Source organism: Anguilla anguilla, chromosome 10, assembly GCF_013347855.1.
Source record: "Anguilla anguilla isolate fAngAng1 chromosome 10, fAngAng1.pri, whole genome shotgun sequence".
In the NCBI taxonomy this organism is placed as follows: Eukaryota; Metazoa; Chordata; class Actinopteri; order Anguilliformes; family Anguillidae; genus Anguilla; species Anguilla anguilla.
The window spans coordinates 39612358-39627180 of NC_049210.1; positions in this window are offsets into that span (position 1 = coordinate 39612358).

Genomic DNA, 14823 nt, shown 5'->3' on the forward strand with positions numbered 1-14823 from the left:
CTGTCGTAACGCATTTAACTCCGGCCATCAGCTATGATTAAACACCTGCTGTTGTAGGGAAACAAAGCACACAAATCCAATATGTATTTCTGACATCTTAAATATCACCCAATCCCCTGACATCAGGTACAGCTTTTCCGTGGGATGGAATTCTAAAACATATTTACATATTTTTCTAATTTATGGGCGGACAATAAATCAAAATTAAGCCATGGACAACGTGTGAAGTGGTTATAAACTAGGGCTATATAGTAACACGGGCGAAAGGCTCATATTAGTATTAGTAGTATTAATAGAAGCTATATATACATATATATATATATAGTAAATAACATATGTAGCCATATACATTAACATTTATGATCACTGTACAACTACATCTGATCAATATTCATGCTAAAATGTATAATAAATGCATGGTTCCAGTGAAAAGATGACATGGACTTATGTCATTGGTGAGTGAGAAGAAGTATACATATTTTATAAGATCTCCAAGATTTACAGCTTGCATGATGGCGTTTTAAATGCTTCATAAAATTTAATGCATGGGAATATGTGACTGTTTGCATTTTAATGTCCCTGAATTAGACTTTCTCTTACACTTTGTCACCCGTATCCATTTATGTACCCTGTGCGTGTGGATAATGTCAAATTTGCATAATAGTCCTTAAAGGTTTTACAAAATATATGTCTTCATTTACAGTTCACCTGTAAGCACCGCTGCTGCGTAGAGAAAGGATATCTACAGGACAATCACTATGGAAAGTGTTGTAAACAACATTCATATTTCATTAATCTGTTAATTCTAGTGAACCACTCAAAGATAGCATAGGTGTGTACATATACCTAAAAACGTGTTTGGCTTGAGAACAGTAAAATATTTTAAAGCTGCAGAAGCCCTTGGGCTGTTATCTCACTGTATTTCCATCACACTCCACCCCCACCCCCCTTGCACAGAGACCATTATTTCTAGGCTACTGCCAAACTCTGGCCAGTGTCCCATTGACGGATATTATTTGTGACTTTTCAATCCGATTGTTTCCCCCAAATTTAAGTGGAATACAGCTGATTATTAGTAGCCATGAACTTCCCACACCACTGGTTTTCTGTCAGAACCTGCCAGGTAGGTAGAAGTCTCGTAATAGAGTGTAAGAAAGCACACATTGTGAAAGACAGGAATGAGGCCAGCAGAGATGTGTGCAGGATACAGTGATTGTGCTCTAGAGTCATACTTTATCTGACTTGTTGCTTTTCTACAGTAACATCAGGAACTGCTTGTTAAATAGTAGCAGGAACATCAATTTATACAACTAGTGTTTAATGTGTACGTTTAATGATAAACATATGAAATGTCCTGCCTTTATAACATTTTGTTTATGTGGGTATGTGTACAATTCCTGCTTAAAAAGTGCTTTTGCAATAGACATTCTGTCGGCAGGTCTTTTGTTCCAACAAGATGTGCTGGAATTAGAATTTCAGGACCACGGATAGAACCTTTAACATTGTACATTGTTACTATTTGCCTTTTTTTTTTTAATTTCTTCAGAAAACCAGCAAATAGCAGTTAGTATACATGATCATATAATGTGAACTGTAATGTCATGTTTTTCAGGAAATTGATCTGTTGTGGTTACACCTCATTGCTGTAATAAATGCTGTTGTAAGCTCTGTGGTAAGCAGCCATGATGTTGTCAATCCTTTGCACATGTTCCTACAGTGTATTGTGCATATAGAACATTAGGCTAAATGAACCTGTGAACCTGTGTGTATACGTGTGTGTGTGTGTGTGTGTGTGTGTGTATGAGCGTGTGTGTGTGTGTGAGCATGTGTATGTATGTGTTTGTGTGTGTGCGTGTGTATGTTTGTGAGTGTCTGTGTGTGTGTGTGTGTGTGTGTGTGTCTGATGATATTTCATTCCATGTTTCGCCTCAGCTCTGCCCCTAGAACTGAGGATCCAATCAATCTGCCGGCTATTAAGTTTGTTAATTGATAATGCATACTAATTAAGCTCAGGGCTGTTACTTTAGAGACTTTCAGAAGGTGATTGTAGGCACTGGTCCAAATGGAGTCAAACTCAGTCTGCCTGAGGTTAAAATTCATCAGGCAAAGGGGATGTGATTTATACCGCAGTCCACCAGTGCTACCTTGCATTTTAAAGCATCACTGTTTTTCTCCACAAATTAAACCAAGCTCTTAGCAGCCAAGGACCGGCAGATCAGTGTGGGATATATTGTTATCTTGTGTTTTTGTTTGTTTCCTTTATACCATACACTTAATATTTAATAACTATTAAAACAACACAACACCTTCAATCTTTGATAATTTTCTGAAGTTGTATTTCTGTATCCATTGCCTTCCATTAGTTTAAAGTTATTTGTTTATCTTAAATGAGCTACAATAGGTTAATTTCCACCATTATTTACTACTACTTTAGGTATACTAGCAAAAAGCATAAAGTATAAAATTCAAGCAGTTGATTGTCGAACCTGTGACCTCTAGGTTGCAAGACCAGTTCCTTACCCATTATACTACACTGCTGCCCTACAGCCTACAGCCTGGAGCTCCAGATGCATCACCCTGCCCCTCTAAATACTATATACGCTATTGGACTTCTACTGTTAGCGCAGCAGCTAATCGGTGAATTCTGCTCATTAAACCTATGATTCTGGGTACAGCGGGGTACCACCATTCCCTCGCTCCACATGGTCCTTACACAATCCGCCATTCGCTCGCTCCACATGGTCCTTACACAAACAGCCTGGATCACCTCAGCTCTCTCTACGTCGGCCTGTACTCTGCTGCAGCCTTGGGAATTCTAAATTTGAAAAGTCTGTTGGTGATAGAAATAATTCATGGGCACTGCTGGGAGGGCTCTTTGTAGTTGCTGGCGGCTTACAATGTTAAGTTCACTGTTCAACCACTTGTTAATATTTTTTCTTTCTTTTTTTTTTGTTTCCCGCCATTCTCACTGGGCAATGGAGATGGACCAGCTTGCCAGCTTCATTTCCTGATCAAAGCTGTTTGATTTCGGTCAATTTTGCCACGTTGGAGACGTTCTCTATTACGGAGATAAATAGCCTTGGGCTAACTGTCAGCGAAAACTTGCGAGCTAATAAATTATCCCAATTTCTTCCCACAGATTTCTCCGGAGACATACCCAGGAAATACACTTTTTGATTAGCAAATTTCTGTGTGCGTGTGTGTGTGTGTGTGTGTGCGTGTGAACATTCAGATGTGTCGACTTCGATTAGAGCTGTTCCTTTTCAAGGGGATGTTGGCTGAAGGGCTGTCAGTCGCAGGGACCCCTAATACATAATGCATTGGCAGGGACTGGATCCAGCCACCTCTTCCAGGCTGGGAGATGTGGGATAGAAAAAAAATCTCCCTTAAAAAGAATAACCTTCCAGGGACTCTGGATGCGCGGGGATGTTTGACAGCACTTGTAATCGCATGGACAACGGGGCCAGAAATTGGTGGCAGCTGCAAATGTGCCAACGGACGAAAGGCAAACACACAGGACATTAGTGACAGGTCACGAGGAAATTGAACGCCTGGTAGCTGCCCCTCCCAGTCAGCCCACAGTCCCACCCATATCCTCTCAGACCCTTAAACACCCTCCACCCCCCCACCCCCCTGTCCCCCCGTCCCCACCCTGACCTGAGCCGGTGACTCAATAAGCACAATGGGCTTAACACCATCATAGCTACAGTATTTTGGTTGTAACAAATAGACAGGTACATCCATGTAAGCGCACAGATCATCCATCATCCACCAAATGTCCCGAAATTATTACCCTATCCAAATCTTACAACAAGGGCACAGAAATGCAAAATGCCAATCACATGTTGAAGAGGCAGCGGTTTTTTTGGTGTACAATGCAACATGTTTGTGTTACCTCAAAGGATGAACACCAAAAGACTGCGCATGTCTTTTGTGACGAGTGCCCTCCAGCACATTCAATGTTTTAAACCAAGCGTAACATATTTTAGTTGACTTAATTTCACGAGAGCGTCTTTTGGTTTATGCGTTGCCAGACGACCGTAGGAATCCGTATTTATTGTTTTGAGCCAGTTCAAAGTGAGCAGATCGGGTTTCTCTCAGAGGCTTGTTCTTCCACAGATTCCCACAGGAAGTTACGGAGGTGACACAGTGTCAGCGCGTCACATTCGACAGGATTACCCAAATCTTGGGGGAAGAGAAATGATTGAAAAGATGTCCTCCGCCTCACAGACTTCAAATGACTTGCGTGACAGCACTCTTTCTCCGATGCCAAACAGGGGTTTTATATTACACATACAGTAACTGACACTATATTTCACCAGTAGTATGTACAGTATGTGCAGGATGTACTCCTGAAGCAGTTGTGTGGGAAACAAACTTGGGTACTTAATGTTATTGAACTGTGTGCACTGTGTGTGAATACAGCATACTTATGGGCTGAATTATGCACTTGAATTTTGTACTTGTTCATCGTGGTTCTTAAAATTTATTTTGCACTTTATTCATTTTTAATTGATTACAAAAAAAAAACCCTGCGTCATGGACGTTTGATACTAAGAATACTTACTGAGCAATCCATCTATGCCATACTTATGTGGAAATACCTAGCACTAGTGCACTACACTAAGGTGAGTATAATTTTATATATATGAGTATGCTCATATATATGCAGCTGATATGTACGACAGAGTAGGTACACAATGGTGGTTACTCATTAGGCAATGTGTGTGAAGCATGCGGGTGTAAATGTGTGCCAAACAAGGAGAGTGTGTGTGTGTGTGTGTGTGTTCCTCATCAGATTACACCCAGCCAGTTTAGCCTGCGCAACACATGCAAGAGCAGCGTTAGCCAGGCACCTCAGCTGGAACCCAAGCCGTCCCTCCTTGCTGTGCCGAGACTCTCCCTTCCTCCGCGCGGTCTAACCAGGCTCTTAATAACAGAGCAAAGACACTGCTGCTCTGTGCTAATGAGAAAGCTTCTCTCTGTCCCCTTCCTGCAGCGGGAAGCGGCTTCCAGGTTGGGCTCCCTCCCCCAAGAAATCAGTGTACGGGGAGGGCAAAGCAACCAGCTGGAGTAATAAAGAAGGAGAATCAATAGGGCATGCAATAGAGCCAAGGTGCTGCCATTTATCACACAGCCTCTCTGACTCCAATCATTCATCAAGCTCAATGAGGCAGCAAATAGGAAAATGACTATTTGTATCAAACACATCTGCACTCATCCACTGAGGTATTTTATTCCCATTAACTCTCAGAGTAAAATACGCTGAGTTTTTTTTTTTTTTTTTTTGAGCCGCCATGGGTTTTGGTTTTTATTATTATTATTATTATTATTATTATTGTAGTTGTTGTAGTATTTGCTCCGATTGGTAGTCAAAAAGACAAAACACAACAGGAAAAGAATGCATTTTTTTTGCTCTGTTTCTGGAAGAAGAAAAATATCCCTCCCCATGCCTGAAGTCCAACCTTCAGTACATTAGTTCTCATGGCAGCACCTCCTGTCCCCAGCATTTTTTCCTCTGCGTGTGGACTTTGTGTGCATCTTTATCTGCCTCTGCCCATCTCTCTTCATTGTCTTCTTCCACGTACCCCGGTTGTTGAGAGTACATTTAGCCCCCTCCCCAGCACACAAAGTCTCAGGGCTACTGTAAAAACTCATTACTTGAATCCTGGGCGCTTTCTTTCATATTTGTTCATAAATTACTCATGGTATTACAAGGCTGAAGTTAATTCCAGGAGCTTCAGCTGCATCAGATGTAAATGGGAGGATTACTGTCATTATGGTGTAATACCCCATGAAATAGTAGAATCATTACTGCCTCTGTTTTATGAGGTTCCTGCGTGCATTAAAAGAATGGGGATTTTGTGTGTGACTCTTTCGCTCAGTAAATCAAAATGATTGTGTTTGTTTTTGGTCATTGTCACGTTCTCCCCCCCCCCCCCCCCCCCCCCTCCCCAAACAAAATATTTTCACAGTAATATCAGCAACAGGAACGGATATCTGATGAATATGTATAATTTGCAAGTACGATTGGGGAAAAAATACATTTCAAAAGAGCACAAATTGAAGTACTTTGTGTTAAATGGCACCGAGACAGGCCTGGGTGATGAAGATGAGTCTATTTTCCATGGAAATGATCGGCCAGAGTTTTGAGCGCGAGTGTGTTAGAGCTAGGAATTATTTTCACACAGACGTTCGGAGATGAAAATGGTGGAAGACTTAATCACAAAGGTAATGCTGGTGTAGCGCAAGGAGGCAGCAAGGAGTGATCTGTTTCCCAATGGGAAAGACACTAAGACCGCAGGAATAATATAGCATCTTCCAAGCTCTGTCACGGTCAAGTTGCACTTAAAGCTGAGAGACCTGGGCCACAGTACAAAGGGCATCTTTTAGACACTTTGCAAAGCATGACTCCATACATCCATCTCTAAAATTAAATTTACACACCATACCCACGTCTGAGTGCAGCTTCTGTATAGAACCCCCTAACAAGTTATTGTAATTATATAAGCATACGTGATTCACATGGAGTTGTAATAGTACAGATAGGAATGGTAGGATTGTGAGAGAAGACTTAGGACAACTATTCTATTCAGGCTTTGGAAAAAGTTTCAGATGGAATTCTGATTTATTGTGGCAACTGCTCCCTTAATATCAGTATATTAGGCAAGACCATTTTTTCTGGTATAGAAACATTTTTTTCCTATAATGTAGTAAAATTTAGGAAATATTATCCAATTCATGTAACATTGTAGACTCAATGATCCAATTGTACAAGAGGCAATTGGCATAAAGGTAACATTGTTCAATATCATTGAAAGTTAAGATTGCAATCCACAAATGTGTCACTTATTTAATCATTATTTATTTTTAAACATGTTTTAATTGCTCAAAATGTGATTCTTCATTACCAAATACTGTGAACAAATAATTTTCATGTGATCAAGCATAATTGCATGACAAAGGATTTGTATGTAATGCAAACCATACAAAATAAAAGCTTTTTAATTACATTTTGTCTCAGATTTCCATGGCTTGCCCAACCATGGAGCAATTATTTAAAATGAATTTGGAGCAATATCAATTAATTTATCAAGACTGAAAAATAATATTGAAAATACACTTGACCTAGTCAAAAGGAGAACCAGCATTACAATATAATGTAACACTGTATAAATGAAAATCAGATAGCACACCTGTGCAATAACCAGCTGTTTCTTATGGACTGGTGAGGTGAATCACAAAAGTTTATGATTCATGATGATTATTAGAATTCAATGGAAATAATACCAAGGACTTCATCCAAAGATAAAACTGTTTACACCGGGGAGTCACACATTGAATGCATGGAGACTGAATTTGGATGTTTTAGATATTATAGATTAAAATGCTGAATGAAATGAGATATTCTCTTGTTTGTGAAAAGTTTGGAATGGTGTCTTTAAACAGATGTACTATTAAAATATGTCTATGAAAAACAGAATACCCACAGCAATTGGGAAAGCTGTAAAATTATATGTAGCCTAACACGTTTTTCACATTATATTGGTATTTTAGTTATAGCTGGGGTGGGTTGGAGGGTGTTTATACTTAACTTAACATTAATACAGTGTGACTGCAAAAATAAAACTCTTATCCCAAAAAATGTCAAAACAAAATGTTAGTTTACACTCATTATTATCCATGTGAAAATCCAGATAATGATATGAGCATCTCCGGAATAGCGAGCACAAACCTCAAGCCATATCTGTAACTTGCACACCAGTGTCATTGTCCCCAGTTCAGCCACCCATTGCGCAACCGTCACCTCTCAGAGTGCATGATCCTGAAGCGAGAGGATGTCACGTCCCGTTTCACTCCCTCCCCAGGCCGTTCGCCCTGGTCCGCTCTTGGCCTTGTGCCGACTGGGTACTTCCCTGTCGCCTCCTCTGGGATCGGTTGGCAAAGTCACAGACTGTGGGAAGAGAGCTTTCAAATTCATAAAATTCATAGGATTTTTCACAAATGAATGAACACAATTTTCAACCAATTTCCTCATTATGCAAATATGCTAAATATCAAATTTGGGCCAATTAAGGCCCTCCACAGTCCCAAATTCACCCGTTTAAGCCATAATTGTGGAAACTATCAAATAGTTACAGCCACTAATTGGGGATATTTGTGACAGATACAACAAATTCTCACTCAAATTACTTTCCATTCAAGGAAACACCTCATGCTGCTGAAATTTTATCCAAGTCTAATTATACTTACATAATTAGCTGAATTGAGTACTTGTTATCAAATTTGAGCAATTCAAAGCTCTGTAATGTGGAATGATCAAATAAATTACAGCAAAATTTATACAATATTTTGATCTACTTGGAAGCCTCTCTATTTGTAGGAAATAATCCCCCACTGTTACAATATGTGTAATAAAAATTCTGTTTAACAGTTGTTGATATATGGTGATGGCACATATTTCTCTGTGAAGGCCCATGCTCATTTGATGTAAATTGAATGATATTTAAACTACAGTCCATCCTGAAACACAAATGTCCCCCTTTTTCATTGAAGCCAGTTCACTATGTTATGCTATACACAGAAGGCATACTGAAAACTTTGGTTACAACAATATAATATACACCTTTTTTGAAATGGTTTATGCAATTTGTAATGGTTTATTGAAGCAAACAGCATGCTTAATGGCACAGAATGGAAATTCAGCTTTACAAACAGGCATGCATGCACAGACACACACATACACGTGCTCACATACACACACACACAGCTTTCCTCAGTCAGTGTGCAAGGTACATCCTCCCCATTTGCTTCATGCTACCTGAAAGTACTGGTACAGTGCCACACGAAGGTCATTTTTGGACATGGACATTTAATTCTCCCTGCACATACATTTTTAACTGTCTCGTGACTTGCTCAGGGATTATAAATGTTTCTTCATGGCCAGTGATTTGTTCAGTCCTTGGAAACGGCACTAGTTCTGTGTAAACAAGCCAACTGCAGAAGCAAGGCAGGCATTCAAGCGTGGCCAGGCTGCCTATTTGTCAGAAAACCTTCATAAATACGGGGCCGGTCTGAGCAAAATGATGTCTCCATTTTAAGCAGCCGGCATAAAGAAGCAAATCGAGACTATGCAATACATATCCTTGAAGAAATATAATAGTGTCGCTATTAAAATTGTAAAGTGATTGTATTTCTTATGTCAGATATAAAATTCATAACCGAAAAATAATAAGCGTACAAACAATAGTAGGCTACCTCAATAATAAATGGCACTGAACAATCAACTCACTGAGTTGGCTTTACCGATTTTAAAAAATGCAATTTTAGTGGAAAAGCGGGGTTAAATTTCATATAGGCTAAAATGTGTTCTGTGATTGAACTGCTACACCTATTCATACGGAGCACATTTGATTAATACATTACTGGGCTGTAGTTGCATGAAATATACTTTGGATTAGTTAAGAGGTTGATCCTCGTTTGCAAATTAGGCGGTTAATTAAAAGGTCAATTTCAAATTTGTTGAAAATGTTTAATATATGTCCAAAATTACCCTATGAAAGAGGCAGTTTATCAAGTCTTTTCACTTTCCTCAACCTGTGGCGTGGTGTTTGGTGTAATAATAAATCTACTTTGAGAGTAACACAAGAATAATGAGTTCGGTAATGATAGCAATGATGATCGTAATGATTTTAACCAACATAAAATGGCGTAGATTTATTGCTAATAATGTGTTACAGGGAACCCTTCATTAAAGTCCGCCCGCTCATTATACAATAGCTATCCTGAGCATTCTGCTGCGCCTTTCGAAATATAGATACGGAATGTTTTGTAGCACTGTGTTAAACAATATGAACATATGGAGGATGCATTCTTGTCTCAAGTATTAAATAGTATGAGGACACAAGCAGACATTGCTGGAAGTCAAGATATATTAATTGTTGTGCATTCAAACCAAGACACGGGGCTTTAAATACAGCTAATGCGTGTATTCTTCCAGTTAAAATACTTAGATAATAATGCAGACGACTATTTTAACGAGGTTCCCACTATTTCCAGACTGTTGTGCTCAGCATTTGATTTTATTAACAATGCGGCATAAGTTTGCTAACTGCATTTTCAAGTGAGCATTTAATCCTTAATGTGAGTTGCATTGTTTTGGCTCATCATTTATCCATAAAATCTACAAACATTGCTGCAGTTTAAAGTTATTTTATTTACAGGGATCAATGAGTGATAATTGCATTGGAACAATAACCAGCAAAACATGATGCAATCTGAGTAGGCAACGAGCAGGAAATAAAAAGAGCGTCAGCAGCAATAAACGAATTATATCGATGGTCAGGCGTAACTGACATTGAATCTTCTATACGATTTAATCCGTATACCACATCGACACCCATAGGCAATACCCCAAAGGTAGGCTAGCCTACTGGATGTCGTGTAGACCCCCAAACAAAGTCTGCACTTTGATATTGTTAGCAAGCCCATACATCTATTGAATTTCCGATATTTATACGAAGAGAGAGAAGGAGAGAGAAACATCTGTAGGTGACTCTAACACAGTCTTTTTGTGTGTGTGTGTCTTAATGACATGTCGCGCGAACAACGATATATCTTTGGTATTACAGGGGGCCTCCCTCAAACGGCGCCTCGAGTTGTCGTCTGTCCCCTTCTGACAGAGGCGTTTGGCCCTTATAGCACATCATTCTCTAAGCGAATAGAGATGAAGGTGGGGATATTAAGTGACTCTATATAACTTCCCGGACACAATGGCATGATTGATGGAGGACAAAGCGAGAACAGCAGGACAGGGGACCCAGCGAGAAGCGGCGCTGTCAGTGTTAGGAACCCATCTCAGAAAACGTCGAGTCCTGGTGGAGTTTGCAGTCTATTTGTATGAGTAATCAGCTGAGCCCCCGTTCTGTCAGCCGTGTTTACTCACCGATTTTCTCAACAAGACAGCCAGTGACACTGGATGGATGGGGCTAATCTGGCTCAGAAACCGCGCTAAAATAGATCGCTCTGCCACACTCTCACCAACTAGGCTAATACCGGCAAATATTTAGCACTAGGCTATGTGAAGAAAATAGTAACATTAGAATAGCCTATTTCGTGATAATATATCTTAATATCTTAAGGGGTTAATATGATCTATACACAATTAGATTAAGTCCCAAACAATAATGAGTATAAAAACTATTTATATTTTCAAATTTGACGCAATTATTAAAAATGCACCGACGTAGGCTGTAGCCTACCTTTAAAATACCATTGATTATATCAGCAGTTATATAGGCTATCATAATATGTTTTAGTTTCTCAAAACACGTACAAATAGATGCAAAATAAACAGGCAGGCATGTTGACAACGAATCTGTGATTTTTATTATCAGCGCAGTCTGTCCGGGGTAAAATAAATGACTTTCCGAGATTACAAATGTACGTTATATAGCTGACAAGAAGGGAGAGACAGAGAGAGAGAAAGAGGGAGGGGAGGTGGGAGAGAGAGAGAAGTGCTGACGGGGCTGACAGCAGGTGCCAATGCCGTTCAGATCAACCAGCAGGTGCCCCTTGAACACGCGCAATCCGCAGTTTTTTCTTCCTTCTAATCTTTCGCTAATTACGAGTAGGTGTTCATACCCACACTCTCACTAATTTTACATTTGCTATTCCGTGGGTAGCCGAAGCTGGGCTCAAAGAATGGATCCCATTCTTTTCATTTCAGTATGAATACTTCGTTTTCTCCCCCATAAACTAATCTGGAAGGGTCGTTCATTTATAAATTACTTGCTTTGTTTAATAATTAGGTTTCCACAATTCAGATCAGTTTTTCTTCGAATCTCCACCGCATACGCAATGAGATTATGCCGCCTTGGCTTAAAATAGATACAATAACCCTAACAGCACAATTATAAATTATCGGGACAGTATCGGTATCTGAAACAAATATATAAATCTCAAAAGTATATTTTGTGACTAATGTATTTTGAGAGAACACTAGCAGAATAACCATTATTATAACATCACACAAATGGATGTTTCCCTTAGGTACTCCAGCCTGAACTTGAGTAACACGCAAGTAGCCTACTGTTGGAGAAACGCATTTACACTGAAATAGTCCATTTTTGAGGGATATGTGGTTTGTATACATTGCATATTTGAGATATGTGTGTGTGTGTGTGTTATTCAATATCTTTGATATTCAATATCATTATGATTAATTTATCCCTGTATGCATGTATGTTTGTATGTATGTAGCCTACATATGTATGTATTTATGTATGTATGGATGGATGGATGGATGTATGGATGTATAACTTCGCTCGCATCCTTGGGGCTTCTCTTTGCATTAGAGAAACCCAAAGTCATCCAGTTTTCCGTAATCACGATAATTAGTCCTGAATTATCACCGGACTCCGACAGACGTTACTTGTAACTCTCTTTAATTTCAAACAGCCCTAATCAGCAGCTCTCATTACAAACGCTGATTAAACTGCAAATTATCCAGCAGTGGCCCTGGTCTCGTCTACCAGCAGCTCGTTCAATATCAATTACGGCTAGCAGCATGTCTGCTGCCTCAGAGCGCTTCCAACTGCTTGATAGTGGCACTTATTAGTTTGGAAAACTAGGAAAATACTAATAATCAACGGTCAGGGAAAAGGGGAAAACAGCCAGGAGTTTAAAGGTGGAAATACCATGTTTTGCTCATCTCCGTTAATGTGTCGTTTCTATAGTAGATGTGCCAGTGATTGGGTTACCTTCCCCCTCAGCAGGTTGAGGGTGCAGGGAAGAAAAATGTACTGGATAAGGCAATATCTTTAGCGTCCTGAAGTCACTTTTCGAAATAATGAATCGCATTACAGCATGAAAAATCTGAAATTCGACATCATTAGGTCGTTCCAGTAGCACGGAGAATTAATAAGTATATTTCCCCTCTTCTGACCCCTTTAGCCTTGGTGGAATGGGAGTTAATGACGGCTGATTCTATTTGTTTATTTCATTAGGCAAAATATTCTAATACAGGCCAAATACGTTTTTCGTCACTTGTGAACCGAATAAAACGACTATCAAACTAATTAGAAGCACGTTTACGATGAACTAGCCTACAGTTAATTTAATGACACATCAGCGTCCATAGAGCCAATTCTAAATCAAATACACTAAAACGCATTTAAAATGACTAAATATGGAAACATAAAATAATTAATCAATTTGAATTGTGAATTGATCACACAATATCACTTGAATTTCTTTAATTCATCTCTCCTTATATGACTTCTAATTTAGATCCATTGGAGTAGTAATGCAGTAACAAATTTATCATACTAAATACTAAGATTGTTGATATTATTTGTTAAAATTCAGCTTCAGAAATGGAGTACTCATATGCTGCCACTTTATCTCTCCATATTTTTTTTTATGCTTCACTCTGTTCTGGAGGGGGAAAAAAGGGCCCTGGCAGTGGTATACCCTTGATTTAAATGCAAATGCAGGTGTGTTGTAGCAAAAAGCAGGCAGGGGGCCTTATGGGTGATTGTGTATGTGTATGCAACGACATTATGCCTTTGTGCAAAGCAACTGTCCAATGCAATTGCATATGATAAAGCAGCTTCCGCACTACCCCGATATTACACATTAGGAAGCTTGCCTTGTGGATTTACAAACCTAATTAAATAGCAACTTCAATTCTTATATCTTAAACTTAGCACAGTAATTTCAGATAGTATTTTGAATTTCTAAGGAAAGGACATCATTGAAAGGCTAAACTGCAATTGCATTCCACTTTATAAATAAGCAGGTCTAATCAAGATGGCAGGATCCAACTATTTGGTAGACATTCTGCATTCAAATGGCAATGTACAGCCGGTACAACATAATCCATTTTAATGTGCATAACTATACTCAACAACAATGTGTATAACTACACTTAATATGTCATGTAATTGCATATTTTATGAATCCTGTCTGTAAAAGCCTTTTTATTTTTTGGGGTGGGGAGGGGGTGGGGTTACAGTCTCTCTCAGGTTACAGTCTTGAATAGACTGTTGAAATATAAAAACCATTACCACATTTGATTGGGTCTTCATTTGTTATTGTTTTCATAGCCAGGAGAATGTTTACATTTATTGTGTTTATTGAATCGCTCCTTTTAACCTCATCTACATATCTGAATATCATCACTAGTCATTGTTTTTAAATGTGAGAAACAGTTTAGCACTTCTTTGACATGTCATGTTAAACAAGAACTTCATTATATTCTCTTTCAACACAAATGATTTAAATAACTGCCTAGATTGTGAAAACGAGAAGCATACAAATTAGATCAACTTGTGTTATTTTGTGTTATTTTTTATAACTTTGATGGGAAATTGATTCACTAAGCTAATTCAAACATTGCTATTGCACCCTTTGTCTAATGCATAATGAAAATCCAATTACCTCATTTTATACTGTTTCAGTTATGAGCTTACAATTCTTAATTTAAATCAATGGAAAACAGCGCTAAAATCACTTTTTTCCTAGGTACATAACTGTGAGGTAGAAAATGTGTGTGAAAAACAGGGATTTTTCTCACTCCATTGCTAACAAAGTGAGTCTATAACAAAACTACAGTAAGAGGCATAAAGATCACCTGGTAAGTCTGAAATCATCATGCTGAACCACAATCAACCGAAATTATACGTAACTGAAAAATAGATTTAGAACCCGACCTACACTATAATGTAAAATAATACCAGTAATAGAAAAAATATGCCTTAAACCTATTTTTTTTTTTTAAAATCTAATTGCTGGACAAAAGTAATACTGGGAATTGGAAAT